The sequence below is a fragment of the Epargyreus clarus genome, unplaced genomic scaffold (genome assembly GCF_041222505.1).
Source record: "Epargyreus clarus isolate Ecla_fem2 unplaced genomic scaffold, WU_Ecla_fem_2.2 ptg000031l, whole genome shotgun sequence".
In the NCBI taxonomy this organism is placed as follows: domain Eukaryota; kingdom Metazoa; phylum Arthropoda; class Insecta; order Lepidoptera; family Hesperiidae; genus Epargyreus; species Epargyreus clarus.
In genome coordinates, this window is record NW_027332236.1 from 9,079,780 (window position 1) to 9,103,906 (window position 24,127).

The 24,127-nt window shown below is 35.7% G+C and overlaps 1 protein-coding gene across 2 annotated transcripts in view; it reads left to right on the forward strand.

Annotated features, from left to right (window-relative positions):
* Window positions 1-1,779: 1,779 nt before the first annotated feature.
* Window positions 1,780-24,127, forward strand: part of LOC140754664 (uncharacterized) — a 140,996-nt gene continuing 118,648 nt past the window's right edge. For both annotated transcript variants that reach the window (XM_073089688.1, XM_073089689.1), the window contains exon 1: window positions 1,780-2,277. The gene's annotated coding sequence lies outside the window, so the exon portion shown is untranslated. The remainder of the gene's footprint in view (window positions 2,278-24,127) is intronic.

Sequence of the window (24,127 nt, forward strand, 5' to 3'; positions counted from 1 at the left end):
GCTAGTCTAGTTATTTAATATTTAATGAAATAAAAAATTTAAATATTGTATAAATCTTGTAAAAACAGAACAGTAAAGTAACGTATATTAATGACATTAACTTGGAATTTCATTTAAATTAGCGGTTTAATTGTAATTTACCATTTTAGTTATTTTATATTTTTTAATTATTATTTCATAAAAGTAAGAGAGCATGCAAAATATATTGAATTAGGGTCATGCAAAATGTATTGAATTATGGTAATGGTATGTCATATGGACATAAAATTGAAAATATAAACCTTAGTATAATATAAAAAACCTAGCTATTAAATCTTAAGTTCAATAATATTCGTTTTAGCAATTAATTTAGGCATATTTATCTGAAATTCAACTTTTACTTCACTTTACATTCATTATGTGATATTATAACGAAAATATTACTTCTTAAGTCCACTTAAAGTATCACAAAAAGATATAATTAAATAGATTTTCGAATATAAATAGCTTTTCTGTTAGAATAACGATAACGTTATCCGTTATATATAGCAGATTTGAATAACAGTCGCAAGCGCATGCTACGACGCTCAATATAGGCTAAAACATATTATTATATGCAAGACGTTTCTTGTACTACGCGAAAACTAGGGTTGCCGACATTTACTATCAAAATATATTTGTAATAGGTCTATTAATTTATAATTCAATTATCAAATAAAATAAAAGGTAGAAACGGTTTCAAAGTTATGCTACATGCTATTTAATATAGCTGCATTGTTATATTTTAAAAATAGACTGTAATTATAGTTAATAACGTTGTCTTCTTATATTATTATAACTTTATTATTCAATTCTTATTTTAAAACGCTAAACGATGCACTTTACAGCTAATTTTATTGATGTATTTACATCTATTAATTTAAATTCTCTAAAAATATTAAAAACCTTTCTTAAAATACGCAATGCATAATAAATACTACATAATATTTTTTACGTAAATTCCTAACCTGTAAAATTAGGGTCAATCCATATTATTTTCAATTGAGCTAAATTGAATGAATATTTTACCGTGCAATTCTAATATTATTCATTATTTACGGGAATAAAGTGGTAAATCAATTGAAACACGTTTAAAGTAATTTATGATAATGTAATGGATTATGAACGTGATTGTTTTTGTGGTAATGCGATAAAAATGTTTGTAAAATTGCTTTTTACAAAACCTGCATTTTTATTTTAAAATATTTAATATATTTTATTTTAAAACTGTTTTAAAGCTATTATTAAACTGTTTAGCATTAAAATATTGTCATATTTATATGAGATTAGTGTCAATTGGATTCCTTTTAAATAATAACTGCAGGAAGCGGGCCTTCAAATTTGAATTATTATCGAGTAACAGAATTACAGAATTGAATTCATATTCTTCTCCTTTTTACAAGCTTTTATTTAATCAATTGAAACTAAGTATTTTCTAATTATTTACAATGTATCCATGACTAACTTAAAAGAAACAATGAATACCATAGATAGTTAATTAACTTATTATAATAGATAACGAGTACAAAGTTTCGACTTATACTGTCTTGTGTAATGTTTTTGTGACGAATTGTAAAAGATATTCTAAGAAATAATGTGGGTACTGATATTTTGTTTTCGATTTATTATTATTATGACTATAACAGATAAAATAGGGTTAGGCTAGGTCTAGTCACCGACACAGCCCTACGCCCGCAGGCAAATATGAACGAATGTAAGTTGACTTAGAATAAGTATGTTCAGCAATCCAGACTCGGGCAGTGTTAGATCATAATGTGTTGAAAGTGCATGTGCGCTGCGTCGGAAAACAATGAAAATACCGCGCTTTTTGAAAATACACCTTTGAAATTATACCACAATAATAGTACACACTAGTACTGAAGCACGCGCCAACCGCTCGACGACGACGCAAAATAAAAAATGTGACATATTTTTTTTCTATCGCACAGACTATAAATAGACAGCCGCCATTTTTAGTGTCAGTAAAAGTAGTGTAAAATTATGGATTAGGACTGTGAACTTAATTTTAAATTTCGAACGCAAACGTACCGTGAAGTTGGGAAAATGTAATAACATTACGCAACGGGGAAATAAAAAATAACAGTGCGTAATTGGCGATAACGATTTTGGCGCGAGTTTCGCGACGCGCCGGTAACTTTGGTTACGAAACAAAAAAATGAATATGCGCGCATAGGTGGCCAGTTTTCTTGTGTGACACGAAATTTGACTGTGAACGGTGGATAAATAAAAAGTAAAAAGGTCAGTTATCCTTATCTTTATTTTTTTTATCTGATTTAGAACTTTTAGTTTTAAATTACTCGTAAAATCCTTAGAACGAAAAATACATGGTCAATAATTTCTTCATTATTACTCCTAAAATAAGTATTAATTATTTGTAAAGGAATAAATATTATAATTTAAATTGTAAGCGTAGGTTGTTAGTAATAAATTATTATAAAAAATTGTAAAGTTAAAAGTTTTAAAACAAATATTTGATGACTCTACAAACTTGGAAAATTCTGTAACGGCTTCTTTATATCATTGGATAAGATTTAAACTAAACATTAAATTCTTCATTCAATACATTTCTTCAAAAATATTAAGTAGTATTACTAAATATTTAAGTTTTATTTACTTACTTATTTTAATGGCTGGAAATAAAATCAACAATTACTTAATATTAGAAAGTGTTTAAAATATGCCGGTTATATTTTATGCCAGAATTAAAATATTCTTAAATATAATTGTAATTTATAATCAATAGGCTTTTTAAGAAAGATAATTTACTTTTCCAATTTGCAGAGCTTCTTAGAAGGTTAAAAGAAATGAATAGTAGTTAGGTTAAAAGAAAGAAATTATAGTAGTTTCGTTAATTATTTTATTACATACTTTCTTAATAATTTTGTAATTTCCTCCCTGGATCTAATTCTTCTTTTAATATCTTCTGAAGCAAAAGTGAAAAATGCAAAAACTTTTTAATTAGGCATACATTCTAACGATTTTAGAGCAAGAATTAATTATTAATTATTTCAAAATGTTACTTTTACGCGTACAATATTGAAATAATTGGTATGTAATAAGCTCTAAGATATTTTCGTAATGTGAAAAGAAAAATGTATATGTTTGGTCATACATCTTTCGTTGAGGGCGTATTTAAAAACAGCAGAACTGCTTTGCTTTAACGAATTTTACACAAAGCCTATGTAATTTTTTGTAAAAAATAATTAGGTATATATTCGGTAAATTTAAAAAACCACAAACAAGTTATCGCAAATCAAATACTACGAACAACAACAACAATAAAAATGGTAATTATTAATTTGCGCAACAACATAACATATTTATTATCTTATATATAAAATTCTCGTGTCACAATGTTAGTTACCGTACTCCTCCGAAACGGCTTTACCGATTTTCACCAATTTTTATATGCATATTTAGTAGGTTTGAGAATCCGCTACTATCTATTTTTCATACCCCTAAGTGATAAGGGTCGTTCACCCTTAACTTTTTTTTAATATGGCAATACAACGTTTGCCGGGTCAGCTAGTTTAATGTATACAATGCAGATAATCATACCTAATCGGGTATTTTACGTAATACCTACTTATTATGTCACCTTAAGACATAGATTAGTAAAGATACTTCCGCCTTGAAATTGAATGAAGCCACAAACGGCTTATTAGTAAGTTCTTTTTTTGAATTCTTGACAAATAAAAACATTTTTAGAGAAAATTTACGAATAAGTAACTAATACTGCGTAATTTACGTAATAAATAAATAATTATTTCAAATATTTTAGGGACATTTTAGCACGGAGTCGTGACAAAACTTTTTTACGCAACTACATATTTCAATTCTCAAAACTGGTTACATTTTCTTGTTAGGAGTGAGTAATCTTTATTAATATATGCCTTAAGATAAGTAAAGTAAAATCTTTGGTCTATATTACTTGTGATTATTAGAATACTTACATTTTATTTTGACGGGCTTTGGGTATATATTGCTGAAGGTGGTAAAACCCTTTGTGGTTCGACTCCGGCGGCACCACCGCCACACCTATTTCTGGCTAATAACTGCAGTGTTAGGCGCTGCTGTGTTCCGTTTTTAAGGGTGTGGTAAGGGAGACATACTTACCGAGGCATTCCAGCTTAGTCCTCAAGGGAAGCGGCGCATCTGTGTCCGACCTCAGGTAGTACCTAATATCTAATTCTATCTGGGGTTGATTACAGATGTCCATGGGCGGCAGTAGCCACTTACCATCAAGTGGACTGCATGCTCGTCTGCTACTTCTATACAAAGAGATAGAAAATGTGAATTTTAAGTAAGCACATTTTTATAGCGGAAATACGTATATAGTTACTATTTGGATATAATCTAGATAACATTAGCTTGGGTTAGCCTTAGATTATTGTAGCTACATAATTAGTCAAAAATATAGTGTGTGTAACCATTACAAGCGATTACAGTCAAAATCTTTGATATTAGCTTATTCTAAAAGTTTAAACTTAAAATCATAGATTAGTAAAGATTACTCACTCCTAACAAGAAAATGTAACCGTTGAAAAGTTTTGACAATTTAAATTGTCACTGTCATCTATTTTCGTATTTGAAAAATATAGTTTTTAGATCATTTACGAATAAAACGATATTTCTCCGCACTTCTTCGATTTCGTCTCTTAACTGCGCATGTCGGCATTGTTCCGCGTAAATTACACCATGACAGCCATTAAATGGCTGACAGACTTGTCAGCCGTGTAAGCCATTTCATGGCTTCTTTCAATTACAAGGCGGTGAGATATCTATACTTATCTATGCTTAAAATAAAGAAGACATGTTACAATTTTGTAGTATTTTTTGTTAATGGAATTTACATTTAGTAATAAAAAGACATGTTTATATCAATAATCAGAACAAGTGGATCTAATTATTCTCTTAATTTAAATATGAATCTATACTTTGTTATTGTATTGTTAGTTAAACGTATTGTCATATAAATAAAAAAATGTTAAGGGTGAACAACCCTTATCACTTAGAGGTATGAAAAATAGATAGTAGCCGGTTTTCAGACCTACTGATGCATATAAAATTTGGTGAAAATCGGTAAAGCCGTTTCGGAGGAGTGCGGTAACTAACATTGTGACACGAGAATTTTATATATAAGATAAACACAGTGATAGTATATAGTAGCAAATAATAGCTATATGCAATTTTCACGCCGCGAATTAACACAGCAATTAACATTTTAAAGACACAAGTAGTTTATTATGATTATATGGTTTTATTCTTTACGATTTTATATTGTGTGGAGATGATGGCATTTTTTTGCGTTGTAACTTTATATATGACTCAATGTGCGATGGAAAAAACAATAAAAAATATATGAAGCTAAATATATAAGCGATGATATAAAACTCTTGCCAATTCCACTTGGCCAGCGCGGTGGACTATGGCCTAATCCTTCTCATTCTGAGAGGTGACCCGTGCCCAGCAGTGGAACAATAATGGGTTGATGGTGATGATAGGGCTTAGGGTAGCAACACAAGAGAGACAGTTATTTTTTTATAATATAGTAGTAGAAGACGAGCATGCAGTCCATCTGATGGTAAGTGGCTACTGTCGCCCATGGACTTCTGTAGTCAACCCCAGATAGGATTAGATATTCCTACCTGAGGTCGGCCACAGATGCGCCTCTACCCTTGAGGACTAAGCTGGAAAGCCTCGGAAAAATCTATCTCTCATACCACACCTTTCAAAATGGAACACAGCAGCGCCTAACACTACTGTTATTTGTTAGAATTAGGTGTGGCGGTGGTGCCGCCGGAGTCGAACCACAAAGGGTTCTACCACCTTCGAAACAGATGTTCATGGGCCGCAGAAGACCCATACCATCAGGTGGACTGCTTGCTACTTCAAAAATATAAAAAATACTCAATTCAAAATTTCGGAAAATTATGATCATTTCGATCACATCGAAAACTAGTGTAATAAAATAGTGAATCCTAGTCACTGACCGCCTCACCCGATTAGTTGATCTAGCGAGCCATTACTACTAGTCGTAAAAACTTGCTCGTAAAAATATAAATTGAAAATTTTCCCCCACAGTTTTACCATTTAAATTACATGTCGGAAATGGAAAAGCATTTTCTAAATAGCAATAAAGTGTGTTACTAATTATTTATTACGTTTATTACAAAGTTAATTAAGTTCGTGAGAATTTTTCGAAATATAGGCATAATTATTACCTTAAGTGGTAAAATCCTTTGTGGTTCTTCTAGAGATGCCATCATACCAATTCTGCTCAATAACAGCAGTGTTAAGCGCTGGTGTGTTATGGTTTGAAGGGTGTGGTAAGACATACTTCGACACTTTCCAGCTTAGTCCTCAGGGGTGGCACATTTGTGGCCGACCTCAGGTAGGAATCTAATCCTATCTGGGGATGATAACAGATGTCCATGGGCGGCAGTAGCCACTTACCATCAGGTGGACTGCATACGCATTTGCTCTTCCTATATTATTTGGTTTGAAGGGTGTGGTAAGAGACATACTTCGACGCTTTCCGGCTTAGTCCTCAGGGGTAGCGGCACGTCTGTAGCCGACCTAAGGTAGGAGTCTAATCCCATCTGGGGTTGATTACAGATGTCCAGCGGTAAGAGGAGTAGTACACGATCACTTATCATCAAGTGGAAAACATAGTTGTTGCTCCTCCATTATTATAAATATAGAACAGATTTAACAGATATTCTATAGAAAGATTAAGAACAGATTTAAAACCAACGTTACGCTAGGTGAGGGCCTAAAATCACTTAATCATTAATAAACTATAAACTGAGTAATGGAGGATAGATTTTTTCGAAAATACATAAATCTTAAGCCAGCTTAATAAATAATAATTGCTGGCCTATTAGAAATTTATTATAACTTGCTTAATCGATGCAGGAAAATATCGTGGGAAAACCTGCACGCCTGAAAAATTTAAAAAAATACGAGTATTTATCAAGTTTAGACACTTGGATAAGTGGACTGTGATCTAAGCTTCATTATAGGTTGTCTATCAGATGTAGTTTTATTTTATAATATAGGAGTAACAGACGAGCACGCAGTCCACCCAATGGCAAATGGCTTCTGCCGCTCATCTGTAAACAGCCCCAGATAGGATTTGATATTCCTACCTGAGGTCGGTCACAGACTCGGTGCTACTCCTGAGGACTAAGCTGGAACGCCTCGGAAAAGTATGTCTCCCTTACCACACCCTTCAAACCTGAACACAGCAGCGCTTAATTACTGTTAATAAGCAGAAATAATGTGATACGCTGCCACTCATGAGATCTCCTATAGTCACCTCATATCAGTCGGCTTACATACTCGTATAATTATACTTATACAGGAACAGATATAGTCCGCGCCAAACTGCTAGTCCGTTCTGAAGTTGTTGCGAGCAGGTAGTCATACAATTTGCTATGCCGACGCGATTCATTTATATATTCAGAGCGGACTAGCAGTTACGCGGACTATAGTATATGTGTCGGGTTTTGTATAAATACTAGAAGAAGCGAAGGATAAATTTTAATGTAATAAAACACAAATGGATGTGTGGCCACTCATTACGTAATGCAGTTTTAAAGGCGACAAGTCGTTTGGTGCACTAGACCGGACCGCATTCCCATTGCAAAATAATAAATAAGTTAAATAAAAAAATGTAAAAAGCACATACTTTTTCTCAACACTTTTGTATTAAAACAAATTATACTAGTAGGATTTATTTTTATAGTGTAGAAGTAGCCAACGAGCATATAGTCTTCATAGTAGCAAGTTGCTACCGCCCATGGTCATCTCTAGTCAACCCCAAATGAAGTTGAAGTTGGTCACAGTAAGAATATATACTTATAACTAAAGCACGTCGCCGCAAATACGTGATTTAGTTATAAGTATATATTAGTATGTATGTTAGTCTGTAAGATATATGTGACGTGGACCTTATTGTATGAAATAAATAAAAAAATACAATAAAAAAACAGATGCGTTGCTGCTACCGAGGATCAAGTTAGGACGCCCTTCAAATCAAACACAGTAGCGCGTAACACTGCTGTTGCAAGGCACAAATAGGTGGTGCCATTGGAGTCGAACCATAAGTTCTAGCACGTCCTTTAATTAATTGATCTTACTTTTATAACTTGAAACTTTTCCTTATTGTCAATTAGGTTTATAAGATTTACATTATAATTTTTACAAGTAAATAAATAAATAAGATAATTACTTATTTCGCGAATAAAATCCTAACTTGATCATGTCATATTTTTAGAAAGTTTTACGTTTACTATCAATCTTAAAAAAATACTTAAAAATCTTAAAAAAAGGCAAATAAAATGATTAACATTTGAAAAATAAAAATCTTAAAAATAATACATAATGTTTTAGATTTGAAAAGTCGAGGTACATATTATCTTAAACTTCCCACCGACCACACACAGCGCACGACACGTCACCCTACAATGGACACACACACGGATCAACTAGCACAGTTTATACGTGAATTTGCATACATTTCAATAAAACTAGCCAACAACACTTAGTTGGAAAAATGTTGTAATTCTAGCGGGAATTTTACTGAGATTTCTCTTTAAAATGGTCTGGTTTTGCAAGTGATGGAACGGTGTAATGAAGACCAGTCTGAGGGTCTTGGGTTTGATTTCCAGCTGTTGAAATGATGAATAGGTGAACATTGTGGTTCGACTCCGGCGTCACCACTTTCACATTTTGTCTAATAATAGCAGTGTTAAGCGCTGCTGTGTTACGATTTGTAAAGTGTGTTTTAAGAGAGACACATGTACAGGCATGTAACGTTTTAACTTAGTCCATTGGGGCAGTATCTGCGGTCACTCAGATAGGATACCAATTTTTGCTGTAGATTACCGATATCCATGGATAGTTACATTGTTACAAAATCAATAAGTATTAAAAAATGTCACTGTCACACGATATTGTGACGATTTATTCTTAGCTGGACCTTACCAGCTTCACCGGGTTTTGGTGGCGAGACTAAAGCTCAGGACCAGTACCCTTACCATGAGTTTTTACGTTTTGACAAACATGACTGTTTTGGTATTTGTTTATGTATTTGCCCATATTATTTCCAATCAGCGCCCCTAGCGGATTGTGTCAGAACTTGGAAATTGTATGGGCCAATACGTAAACAAATACCAAAACAGTCATACTTGTCAAAACGTAAAAACTCATGGTAAGGGTACAGAAGGCTATGGACCAGAAGGGAGGGATAGTTTTGGTGACCGCATACCATGGTGTTTAAACTATGTCCATCGGTCGCGGCATAGCGAAAAAATCTGGACATGCATAAACTGGAACGCGACGAATAGATAGCCCCTCTTCTTTGGGAAGTCGGTTAAAGAAATAGATGATTAATATTACTATTTTACGTTACTATCTTATTATTATTATCTTACGGATTGATCAACCGGTAAAGTTAAGTTCAGTGTCTATAATTAAACTTGGAGTGTAAACGATGATGTAACTGCAATTAAAGTCTTTGTATTAATTATGTTACTTGTGCGCGTTAATTAGTGAGAATTGTCGAAAGATTTTTCGACACTTGTTATATATATATACTTATTTAATTATTATAATATATATTTTTCTTATTCCTAATACATATTTACATATCTGCTGTTTTCACTATTGTTTGTCGTTTTTTTTCTTTTGTTTCTTTGTAAAACCTGCTGCAAATTCTCTACATCCACCCAGGGTTGACTGGTAGAGAATGCCATCACGCATTATGTCTGCCCTTTGGTATATTTCCTTTTAGAGGTGATGCAATAAATTTTAAATATAAATAATGTCCCAAGTTACCTTCTTTACAATTTAGAAGGCTCGAACATGCATTCAGTTACATTACAAAATAGTAAAACCGTTAGTCGATGTTTTAAACTTCGAAGGCCAACAAGTTATATTGAAAAGCGATAATTTTAAAATATAACCAAGATTTTAAAATCTTTAAATAAACAGGCTTTAACCGTGTCAATGTAATCCTAGATTTTTGAATTATAATTCTAGAAAACTTGAAGATAGTAACAGGATATTTTCTAGTTTTTAACGATAATTTAATGTGTAGGAAATTAAAAACGGGTGCCCATATAAGACTAAATTATTCCCGCGATCCTGCTTCTAATCTAGATCAAAATAACCTGGCCTAGGTTATTTTTCCTGGTTTAGGGTCTAACTTTATCAAAAGCGAGAAACTAAAAAGGCAAAGTGAAATTTTAAAAAAATGTTATAGATATTTAGCAATAAATGCGTATCGACAGAGAGTATATGTCAAAAATAGTAAAAAAATCAAAGTCAAATAGGTATATATAATTTCAGATCCCTTTTTAAAATACGGCACAATAACTATACAAAATAACCATTTTACACTTATTGGCTGTTATGGATCCACAAATATCTTTATTACTCGAAATCGAACCTGGAACCCTGTGGATGTCTAGCTACCACCATTTGCCTGTTAAATTAACGACGTATCGTTGCAAACACAAAGTTGTTAATATCGGAGCACTAAAATGTTTTGAGTAATGATCTTTTTACACTATCAGACACGATACGACAAAGAGGCGATACGAGACATTCCAACTTAGTTCTCAGGACTTCGCATCTGTGGCTGACTTCATGAGGAACTCCAAACTAAGCTCAATGGACAGTGGCCATTTCTCTGGTAAATTGCATGCTAATTTTCTCTGTATTATAAAAATCATAGCCGATAAATATCGGTGACAATATCCATAGTCAATACATTTCCATGGTCTCAATTACATACCAATGCAAGTTACATGTAATTAACAAACGTAATTACGACACACATGTCATTTATACGCTGTCAGGACACACCAATTTGTCGTTTGATTTGTCACAGTGACATGGTAGGTGTTTTATCGGCACCGATAGTGATGGATTAAATATAATATCGGTGTCGGTCCGAGTTGTCGGTTACAATAAAAATATAAATATAGTTATGTTATTCAAAGTAGTTTTATTTTAATTATTTTTGAATGTCAAATATTATCGATATAACGATATCATTATCGGTCGCTAGAAAAACGCACTTAAGTATTTTAGTATAACATGTTATTTGTTTTATTACCGCATATAAAATAAAATTCTTAAAAAATAAACTTATTTTTGGAGTCTGGTTGTATTTCATTAATATAGATATATATTATTCCTTTATGTCTCCATTCACTGGGCATTTGTCGTAAACTTTAAACCTTAACAAATACACAAACGTGTGCACGCACCGCAAGCTCTTACGACAAATTTCCTTTTATTTGTGTCAAAAGATATAAAAAATACTGCATCGAATCGGCTTCAAGCGCTTCCAAATCTACACGAACCAAACGAACATGGACGAAACACTATCTATATATTTATATCGATATTTACACTGCTTGTGGAAGTTTGTCAGGCGTGGGGATGCCATATATCAAAAACTACGTTTAATACAATTAAATCTATTTTTTTGTATTTTTACTTTCATCTCAAGCGAGTATAGCTTATCGCGCAGCGTTCTCAGTCAGACTAGCAGTAAGAGTGCAGATCTAAGATAGAAACAGCCTAACAGTACTATGCAAAACGGTTTGTAAGGTTTTAACCAATGTTTAGATTGATAGATATTCTCAAAGTTTAATTGAGGACTCCTTAATTGCTTGCAATTCTCTTGAAAGTCGAATTTCAAATGGCTATTCAATCACATACCTATATATAAATAGGCAAGACTAAACAATTTTCTTTGTTTTGTTTGGTAACTATTGGTGAGCTTTAGTACGATGATTTTTTTTTTATAATATAGGAGTAGCAGACGAGCATGCAGTCCACCTGATGGTAGGTGGCTACTGCCGCTTATGGACATCTGTAATCAACCTCAGATAGGATTAGATTCCAACTGATTCCTACCGAGGCTGTATCTAACAGTTGCGCTGCTACCTCTGAGAACTAAGTTAGAATGCCTAAGTTAGTAAGCGAAACATAGGAGTGCTAAACACTGCTGCTGTGCAAATAGGAGTGGAGGTAGTACTGCCAAATGTTTGTACCATCTTCAATCTTTGTTATTTCATTTAAAAAAAAAGATACCGGCCGAATTGATCTTGACATCCTTTTTGAATTCGGTTAAAAATACAAACATTTTTGTAGTTCCTACTCACGAAGACTTTTTATTTTCTATTCATCAATTTCTTGGCTACCTACGAAATAGTATAGGAGGTAAGTTGTGGTATGTTCAGTGTTTCCTACGATAGCATGTTATGCATTTCTATTCAAACATATCCATTGTAGTTTTCTGTTTTGGAAAAACAAAAGCTAGTAATGTAACTGAAAGTACTAACGCTACTCATCAGCTACTATCTCTTAAGAAAGAGTAGCTTTAGCAATTAAGTTGTGGTCAATAGTTCGGCAACTATTTAGTGGCTAATGCAAACGGTTAGATGATCGACTGTAGATAGATTTTTCAAATAAAATGAAACACGTAGCGACAGTATATTAGCCTATGTAACTATTTCTTTAATTATTGAAACGGCTGTACCGATTTTGACCGGACTTTCACTGGCAGTTATGTTTTAGAAAAAGGATTTGAGTTTCGCGTAAAAAAAATACAGTGTATTTGCGTATAATATTTTTGAAGGTAGAGCCCTTTGTGGTTTGACTCTGCCTCATAACAGCAGTGTTAACCGCTGCTGAGTTCCGGTTTGAAGGGTGTGGTAAGGGTATACTTTTCCGAGCTTAGTCGGCATGGGTAGCGGTGCATCTGTGGCCGAGTTCAGGTAGGAATATCTAATCCTATCTGGGGTTGATTACAGATGTCAATGAGCGGCAGTAGCTTCTTACCATCGGGTGGACAGCATGCTCGTCTGCTACTCCTATATTATATAAAAAAAAAAATCAACGTGGGCGAAATTGGGAGACGCTCGTATATAAAAACTAATAATCAAAAACTAAAGTATATAAACTAACCTAACATGCATTTTAAACACGATCAAAAGCAACCCAGTTTAAATAATGCAGTTCCATAGAAACCGCGAACCGAAAGATTTCTTTGTGTAAACATGCATTGATGCACACAGATGTTCGGTCCATCACATAAACCAGTGTTGGCTGCCGTGCCAAAAAACACACGGGGATACGAGGATTGAACCGACTTGGTACTTGGATATTGGTAGTTGTATTAGTGTGGCGCTGTTTTTTGTGTGTTGTCAACACACATGTCAATACACAAACATTCAGGTAAACACACAAGGGAACACACACGATTTTTTAAGGGATAATGCACGTATGAGACGGCTATCTTAGTTATCAGAAGAAGAAACAATATTCGACTTCAGATACAACGCTTGTTCAATAACAGTTCAACGGCAGTAACCAAATGGTTGGTTGCCCATCTTGGTAAATACGAAGGTGGGCTGCAATGGTATTAAAAAAATAAGACAAATATACAAGCATAAAGTGTTCAAAGTTTGACTAACGTATGACCATGTTACTCAAATTTAGTTATGTTTAAATGTGATCTAAGTTTAAAATGCAACGTAAATTTCATATTTTCAAGAAAATATTTTGAATAAAATTTTAAAAAGTAATAAATTAATTTAGCAACATTCAGTAGTAATTAAATAAAAGAAAAGGTCCCAATTAATGACAAACAAATAAATAATGAAATAACTGACAACCGAATAAATAATGAAATAAAAATACATTTTATTTTGAAATAACATTTAATTTAATTTAATGGTGTAGATACATTTATTAGCTATTTATAATTTATTAGCATGTTGTCCTACTTAGTCGTTGAGCAATTTGACGGTGTGTATAAAATTAATTATTATATTTATACGTCAGGATATTCTACTAAGGCTGTGGAAATGCAAATATCGTATAAACTAGCAATTGCACTTGATAAATGCGATTATGCATTATTTAAATAGCTACTTACATTGAATAACTATCTTGGATCTTAATAATAATGTTGGGATCGTAAACCAAAAATGAATAAAATTACCGAGACGGAAGAATGTCTGTATTTATAATATGTGGTTATGGGATTGGAACTAGAAAATAATTATAAAACCGACTGCTTACCAAAACCTCTATGACTACTACAATTTAGACGAATCCGATGATACCTCATCTATATATCATTACGTGAAGCAAAAACTTTGTATCCCTTTTTACGTAAATTACGTGGACGGACAAGTATGAAATTTGCCTCAGTTACAGTTTATATAGGGAAGAAGTGCAGAATGCTAATATTTTTTTTTAATAATGCGTAGACAGTACATTAAATCAATAAAAAAATTACACAAACTACCACGCATATGACACACTTACATAATACTCTTTTGTGTATGGCAGAGCATGTAAAAAGTCTATATCATAATAAATAGGCCCCTGATAACAATTTTAAGATAATTATGGTCGAAGTTATATATAATTATATAAATACAGTATAATCATGATCGAATTTCGACCACTGAGCGACCACTAGTATGGTAGGTAGTTTGAACTGAACAGCATGCCAAATAATGAGACATGTTATACTCTAAAACATTACCCTCAATCACTCAGATAAAAATACAGGTATGACATAGTATGTGATACTCATAATATACTTATAGGATTCTCTATAATTATCAATGACTATAACCTTAAGAATTTTAGTATTGTCATGTATAATGTTATTGTTATACTCAGGGTGTTGTATGAATAAATAAATGAATAATTTGCTCATAAAAAACGTATTTGGGTTTTCATGCAAGATTTTATTTAGATTTTGGTATCAAAAAGCACATAGAAACACAAAATTCTATTTTACTCAGTTTTTGTCATAACATTTTTTTGTTATTTTTATAATCCCTTGCCTTGTAAAATTAATTTATTATATATTTATTGAAATTTTAATGTTTTTATTTTTTTATTTTATATTTTTTTTAAATGAATTTATTTAAATTTATTATTTAAATGAAAGTATTCTACTATCTATTCGATTTACACCTTTTTAGAGCGAATAAAGTCTGCCAAGCTAAAAGAAAGGTATTATAGAATACATTACAGGATTACCGTTCAACCTAGAATACAAATCAGAGGCTGGAATATTTATGAATGGCTGTAAATGTTTAGAAATTCACTTTAAGAATTATTTACTTACTAACTAAAGTAACTCTTGAGTTGTGAATCACTTTAGAGAGAAAATAAGGAAATAGTAAGTACCTACTTAAGTGTATTTTGCATTACAATTGTGGATATTTATCGTAATATGATTTAAAATATCTTGTTAGTAGGTTTAGGTGTGTTTTTACTTAGGGTACTATAGTTTTTTATACTATTGAAGTAGCGAACTAACATACATTGGTCATTTGACGACCCGCGTGGCGGAGCGGTGACCATACCGGTTTGACGCGCAGAGGGTCCCGGGATCGATCCCCGGCCAGACAGATATCTGAATGATTAATTTAAATTTCTGTTTCTGGTTGTTTGTGTATGTGTCTCTGTGTGTGTCCATAGCACCCACGACACAAGGAATCCTAATGTGGGGCTGTGAGTTTAGAAAGCGGTTATTTCATGTAACCTGTGCCCTCTATAACGAACACTGTATATAACAGTTTCTACCTGAAGCCGATCACATATTAGTGTTCACTATTGAGGTCTAGGATGGTCACCTCATATTAGTTAGCCGGTATCCACATCCTTCCACCGAATTGCAAGAACTTCTTCATGCTAGAAATAGATGTATTGGTGGTATAGTCCGCGTAAAATTGCTAGTCCGCTCTGAATATAGAAATGAATCGCGTCATAGCAAATTGTATGACTACACGTGCTCGCAAAAACTTCAGAGCGGACGAGCAGTTTGGCGAGGACTATATTTCTCTTACCGAACAATACTGGTCCTAATCACCTTTAAGCCATAGATATTTGAAAAGACCATATATACTGGTTGTATAGACAATAAAACTATTGAGTTTAACCTGAAGCAATTAAAGGTACTGCCACCTTGCGGAACATAACAGTAACTGAAAAAGTATCAAAATCATCCAATCCCAGTAGCAAAGGGATAAAAACTCACAACTGCAAAAATAGATCGGCGAAAAATGAACATAACCATAATATATTTGAAAACTTTGTGCCAACGACGCGAGTGCATATAGACATGCGCTTGTGTGCGTGCTGACTAACGCTCATATCTTCTCGACTAATTGGTCAAAGTGCTGAAAAGAATTTAGAGTTAATGCGAGTCATCATTATTTTATTGATTTATATTTGTAACGGAATCAAATTTTATTTTATTATTTGTGTTGACCAATAAATGGTTCGGTTTTGTGCAAAAAAACGCTGCAAATAATGCTAAAAGTGTGATAGAAATGGACAGATGGAAAACGTTTATAATAAATTCCTGGGAAAATGAACTCAAAAAATAGGAAAAATGACGGAAATTATTGGAAAATGTTATATTACTCCAATTATCATTAATAGTACTATCTTTATATTCAAAACATATCAAAAAGTTTCGTACCTGTTTTCCTTTGTTTCTTAACAGACTTTATTTTTTTGTTTGGTAGGTACATCACTTATGAATTCAATATAAAAATTTGGAATTCTTTATTGTTGCCAAATTTCAACTACTGGATGGTCAGTAATAGGTAAGTAATAGGTACTTCTAAAGTCGAACCACAAAGGGTTCTACCAATTCAAAAATAACTCAGAAAAAGGGCTCCTTTATGCAGCTTAATGCAAGAAATATCCCATTTCATAGCGCTCCAGAAATACCTCGAAAGGATTTTTTCTTTGGACATTTCCTCGGCAATTTATTACTATACTAGATGTGTTCATCCATCCATCCATCAGCCTTTTGAGGTCCACTGCTGGACATAGGCCTCCCCTAATTGGCGCCACTCCAACCGGTCCCGTGCCCTTTGAAGCCAGCGGTTTCCCGCGGTCTTCTTCAGGTCGTCGGTCCACCTGGTCGGGGGGCGGCCTGTACTCCTTTTACCTACGCGTGGTCGCCACTCGAGGACCTTCCTTCCCCACCGGTTATCGGTCCTCCGAGCGATGTGGCCGGCCCATTGCCACTTCAGCCTGCTAATTTTGAGAGCTATGTCGGTAAGCTTAGTTTGTCTACGGATTTCATCATTGCGAATCATGTCTCGTAGCGAAATACCAAGCATAGCACTAGATGTGTTATTAAATGTTATTTATGTCTCAAATATAAAAATATACACAGTACCTACATGAAAGAAATTCTATTTATTACATTGTCGCTATTTTTTTGGCAAACTATTGTTCACGTGATCTACATCAAATACTTCTAATATATGGGGATTGTTGCCATGCTAATAATAAATTATACCTTATTAAACTAGCTAACCCTGTTTCTATGATATTTTCTATGGGAATTTTGGGATAAAAACTCTTTTGTGTCACTACTTTCATCTGATAGTAAGTAGGTAGTCATTCTCGCTCAAATAAATCTGTAACTAACTCCATATAGAACAGGAATTCTAGTTGCAGCCGATCACATCCTCATATGTAAGCCAGTTTTTTATAACATAGGAGTAGCAGACGAGCATGCAGTCCATGGGTAAGTGGCTACTGCCTCCCATCGACATCTGTAATCAACCCCAAATAAGATTAGATTTATACCTGAAGTACGGCCAAAGATACGCTTACCCCTAAACTAAGTCTTTAGCCGCCTGGAACGCCTCGGAAAAGTATGTCTCTCTTACCACACTTCAACAGAACACGGTAGCGCTTAACGCTGCTGTTATGAGGCAGAAATAAGTTGACATTGCTTCTGAAATGCTGAACTATTTCATGCTAGAAATACGTGTAGTGGCACGATATACTGGCTCTACCACCTTTCTTACCACTCTAGGTGTGTCGCCTCATATGTAAGCCAGCCGGCATCACCGCTACCACTGAAATGCAAAATTACTTCACGCTAGAAATTGATGGCAGTACGATATTTTGGCTCTACCACCTTCCTTACTACTATAGGTGTGTCGCCTCATATGCGAACCAGCCGGCATCACCACTACCACTGAAATGCAAAACTACTTCACGTTAGAAATGGTCGATATGCTGACTCTACCATCATAACTATCTAGATGTGCAAACGAAAATGCGCACACGCCGTTTTATATATTCTTTTTATAATCAAAAGCTCGTATCTCGCCAAGTGCAGTGGGTGCATTACAAAAATACCCACTAAAATTCAAGGTTGCTGGCGAAAATAACGCGCCGGTTGCGTCTGTTCAATGCATCTTGTGATTTTTATGTGGTGCTAGTACTTGTGCTCGGATTTGCTTGTGTTTTTTGCACATTTCCGAGGCGACAGACTTTTCCGAGGCGTTCCAGCTTAGTCCTCATTGGTAGCGGCGCATCTGTGGCTGACCTCAGGTAGGAATATCTAATCCTATCTGGGGTTGATTACAGATGTCCATGGGCGGCAGTAGCCACTTACCATCAGGTGGACTGCATGCTCGTCTGCTACTCTTATATTATAAAAATAAAAATAAATAAAAAAAAAACATTTTATAATATAGGAGTAGCAGACGAGCACGCAATCTGATGGTAAGTGGCAACTGCCGCCTATAGACATCTGTAATCAACCCTAGATAGGATTAGATTTCTACCTGAAGTAGGTCACAGATGCGCCGCTACCCCTGTGGTCTAAGCTCGAATGGCTCGGAAAAGTATGTCTCGCTTACCACACCTTTTAAAACAGAATATGCGCTTAACACTGCTGTTATGAGGCAGAAATATATGTGGCGATGGTGCTGCCGGAGTTGAATCACAAAGGACTCTACCATCTACCAAGTGTTTCAGGCGGTTTGTAACTCTTCCTTTTAATCTGACCAAGGTTCGAATCCAAAGTAAACAACACATTTATGTGCGTGTTTGTATAAATTGTTACGGTGAAGGTTAACATCTTGAGAATACCTACATCCCTAAATTCTAATTTTTTTTCAAAGGTGTGTAATCTACCTACCCGCACTTGACCAGCGCGGTTGACTGTAATATAAATTCTCGCTCTATGAGGAAATATGGCGGAGCCGTCGTGGTACCGGACTGACATGCAGAGAGTTCCGGGATCGATCTCCGGTTGGACAAACATTTAACAAAAAAAATTTAACTCAGAAGCCGATGATCACATTTGCATGATTTACATTCTTACCTGGCCGAAAATCAAACCCGGAAATCTCAGGGTTTTCGATCGCTATCATTACCACTTCAGGTCAGTAAATACATCAGTAGCAAAAAACCACTACCTCTAAATATCTCACAATCCGCCATTTTTCGACAAAATCTAAACAAATAATTCTAACATGACGCAAACAAACTATTCATGTCTCACAATACCTACATACACACACACATACAAGACGCCATTTTTTTCTAATCGCCATATGTTCCGCCAAACCACGCCTAGACGAATAAATAAAACTCTAAAATAGCACGAGCTTCCTGCGATTCGGGTTCTAAATTTAAATTTAAAAATGGCGGGCGTTCCATCCGGCGCGGGCGCAAATTTGTGCATAAAACTGCATCGCGCATTAACCGATCTAAACATCAAAAATAGAATTCGCTATTCGGCCGGTGCACACTGCGTACGTACTGCATTTTGTAATTTCATTATTTTTTTTGAAAAATAATGTTAATTGAACGTATGTTTGTTATAGTTTTTTGTTATAGTCTGCCATATATTAGTAAAGATACTTCGCCGCCTTGAAATTGAATGAAGCCACAAACATTTTATTAGTAAGTTCTCTTTTTTGAATTCTTGACAAATAAAAACATTTTTAGAGAAAATTTACGAATTAATAACTAAGACTGCATAATTTACATAATAAATAAATAATTATTTCAAATATTTTAGGGACATTTTAGCACGAAGACGTGGCAAAACTTTTTACGCAACTATTTCATTTCTCAAAACTGGGTATATTTTCTTGTTAGGAGTGAGTAATCTTTACTAATCTATGTAGTCTGCGTAAAACTGCTAGTCCGCTCTGTATGTAGAAATGAATCGCGTCGCCATAACAAATTGTATGACTACACCTGCTCGCAACAACTTCAGAGCAGACTAGCAGTTTGGCGCGAGCCCAACGAAGTATCTTTGCTTATCAAAGAAATAGACTTTGAACTTCCATTCTGCATGTAGGTTTAAATTTAATTTAAGATTTATCGCTCAGTTTTAAGTAATGAATCCCTCAGTCGTTTTATTCAAAAAAGTATAGTCTCGGTGTGGTTAATTACCATTTATATATTCTTATAAATCAGATCAGAAGGGACTTTTTTTAAAAAGAAAAAGGCTTTATTACACACGTTTTCAATAATCGATTTAATTAATTTAACAAAAACCCTAAAATCTCACAAGTTTAATCAGCAAGGTTTAATTAACAAATAACTCTAATCGTATTAATTAGTACAAATCTGAACCTAACAACAAGACAATGACAAGCGTAATAACAATTTCTTAAGAACAATACAAGGGAACAATATATCGCACAGACCGACACCGAACCGAACGAACGCAAACAAAGGAATGAGCCCCGGCTACCGTTTGTGATCGCTTTTATAGCATTCCTCCCACTACTACCCTCATATCTTCCAACACGGCCTTTCCTGACAGGAGCCCGTCCCCGGACTCCTTCCTCATCAACTTTCATGGTCTGTATCAAGGATTGGTACAGAGGGCAGGGAACTCTCTTTGTTCGCAGTGGGGGCAATCAGTTCCAAGGGTCTCAATACCCCGGAAGGGCCTGGTTGCGGCTCGACCTCTTCTACAGGCTTTTCTACATCGGGAGGCAGGTTGTCACCTGGAGGTAACTCCTCTCCTTCAGGGTCTGCGTCTGTAACAAAGAAATTTCACCACAAATATCTTTTCGTATTGTAGATCTACGGATGTCCACTATCGTGTAACAATGACGTCAACCTACGTCAACCGCCATCCGTATAAAAAGCTCAACCGTGACACGATCTCTTAACAACCTTACTGGAGGACGACTAATCATCATAGTTAAGCTTCCCAGCACACCGAGATAAAGTGTCTAGCATTCTGTACACTAAGTCTAATCACCTGTCTTAAATCAAGAGACCCGACCATCTAGGATAACGTATCCGATGCACTCCAGGATAAACTATTATCCCAAACTCAAAGTCTCCCTTGGGAAAACCTGTCCGATACACTCCAAGACACGGTTAACCCAAGCCCACAATTTTCTACAGGATGTCCACTGTCCGATGCACTCCAAGACAGCTGGACATCCTCGTCCCAAAGTCCCCCTAGGATAACTATAGTCCGATGCACTCCAAGACACATAGTTATCCCCGGCCCAGAGACTCTGTCCCTAACGTATCTCGTGTCACAATAAAGTCTACAGGATGTCCATTGTCCGATGCACTCCAAGACAGCTGGACATCCTCGGCCTAAAGTCCCCCAAGAATAACTATTGTCCGATGCACTCCAAGACATATAGTTACCCCCGGCACAGAGACTCGGTCCCTAACATATCTTGTGTGTTAATGAGTTCTAACGTCTCAATAAAGTCTACAGGATGTCCATTGTCCGATGCACTCCAAGACAGCTGGACATCCTCGGCCCAAAGTCCCCCAAGAATAACTATTGTCCGATGCACTCCAAGACATATAGTTACCCCCGGCACAGAGACTGGGTCCCTAACATATCTTGTGTGTTCATGAGTTCCAACGTCTCAATAAAGTCTGAGAAAATACTCTTTAAGTCATGCCAATATAAAGTGAAAACTCACCGTCGAAAAATGCAGAACACACATCAGGAGTCCACTCTCCATGCCACGGCACCATGTATTCCGCAGCCGCTTGGGTTGACTTGCCGTATGAGCCAGCTAGCAGCTGCAACTCATAGCGACCGTGTGGGAGTATCTTCGTAACTCGATACGGTCCTCGCATACACGAGTCTAATTTCCCGATGGACTGCGCCTGTTTTCGAACAAAAACCAACGAGTGTAATCCGTATACACGAGGAGGCTTACGTCTCTGATTGACGTAGGCATCCTGATCAGCTTGATTGGCGCGAAGGTGTTCAGACGCCCTCTGTCGGCTCATCTCACGAAGGGCTTCCCGGTTACCACTGGAACCTTCAATGGCTACGTCTCGTATTAAACTGCGTATGAGCGGTGTGGCAGCTTCAATACCTATCAGCAAGTTCAAGGCAGAGTATTGCGTCGTCTTGTGTTTTGTAATGTTTAAAATCAGTTGTAGCTTCCACATTACCGCTGGCCACTTCTGCTGCCGGTAATTACACTCTATACGAACCATGTTGAGTACGGTACGGCAGTAACGCTCCACTTGTCCATTGGATTGGTGCATCTCTGGTGTTATAAAATGAGTGTCGCAACCCATATCTTTGACCCAATTATGGAAGTCACTGCTTTGAAACATGCGTCCTCTATCAGTAATTATCAATTTTGGGGTTCCAAAGAGGGAGATCATGTTCGTAAAGTGTCGCTTCAGTTCATCACTGTCTTGTCTGTGCATAGGGTATAACAAACAGAATTTCGAAAATGCGTCTATAATAATAAGTACATAACGGTAATTGTCAGTTTCTGGCAGAGGGCCCAAAGTATCCATATGCACTGTTTCAAAAGGTGCCTCTGGTTTATCCCAAGAATGAATGGGCTGTAAAGGAGCCCGAGCTACTTTTTTGTGAGAGAGACAAATTAAGCAATGGGAAATATACTTTTGTACAAATGTTCTTAACCCCGGAAACCAAAAGTGTTTTGTGATTAGATCTATTGTTTTATCCACTCCGTGATGATCATGTTCATCATGAAAAATGCGCATTAGGCTGAGTCTATGTCCTTTTGGGATGAAACAACAAAGTTTAGAACTTTCACCGGTAGGAGTAAGCTTAACATAAAGAATGTCGTTTTTAACAATATAACGACTAGAATCTAACTGCCCATCCACTAACCTCTGTTTTAAAGACTGCGTCTCCTCATCGGCCGCCTGAGCAACTTGTGCCCAGTTTAGCGGCTTTTGAACGGTACATATGTTAACCGGATTCCGGCTAAGGTAATCCGCGTGGGATAGAAAGCAACCTTTTCTGTACTCAAGTTTAAAATCAAAGTCTTGGAGGTATACCCACCACCGGGCCACCCTGGGCAATAGGTCCTTCTTACGCTGAGTAAGTTTTAACGCGTTGCAGTCAGTAACCACGGTGAAGGGTACGCCCACAAGATAGTGCCTAAAATACTCAAGAGCCTTTACCACTGCCAAGGTCTCAAGCTCATATGAGTGGTACCTACACTCAGCCCCTTGAGTGAGTCTGCTGAAGTAGGATACCACTCGTTTGCGGTTTCCCTCATGTATTTGCATCAAGACAGCTCCGTAACCAATAGAACTTGCGTCCGTATGTATTTCTATTGGCAACGAAGGGTCATAAATAGCAAGTACTGGTTCACTTGTAAGACAATCTATAAAGTACTGACGAGCGGCCTGTTGTTCAGTACCCCACTGAAAATTGACACCCTTCTTTGTAAGTGCAGTAATGCAAGAAGCTTTTTGGGCGAATCCAGCGATATATCGTCTAAAATAGCTCGCCAACCCTAGAAATTGTCTTACCTGCTTCACATTTTTTGGTTCAGCAGAATCTATTAAAGCTCGCACTTTCTCACGGCTCGGTCTAACCTGACCCTGACTAATTGTGCGACCTAAGTATTCTACACTGGTAGTTAAAAATGAACATTTTTTTAAATTGACGGAGAAGCCAGCCCTTGTCAACGTATCAAGTACCCTTCTAAGTAAAATTAAGCCCTGATCGATACTTTTACTCATAATTAAAACATCATCGATATATACAAGTATGTTCCCAGCATTTATGAACTCGCGAAGGGTCTTAGAGATAATACGCTGATACACCACTGGTGCATTTGCCAAACCGTAAGGCATCTTTCGATATTGATAATGTCCCTCCGGTGTGACGAATGCTGTAAGTGGAATTGATTCAGGATCAAGAGGAATCTGGTGAAAGCCGGTTGCCATATCTAGGGATGTAAAATACTTATTATTACCTAAACGGTCT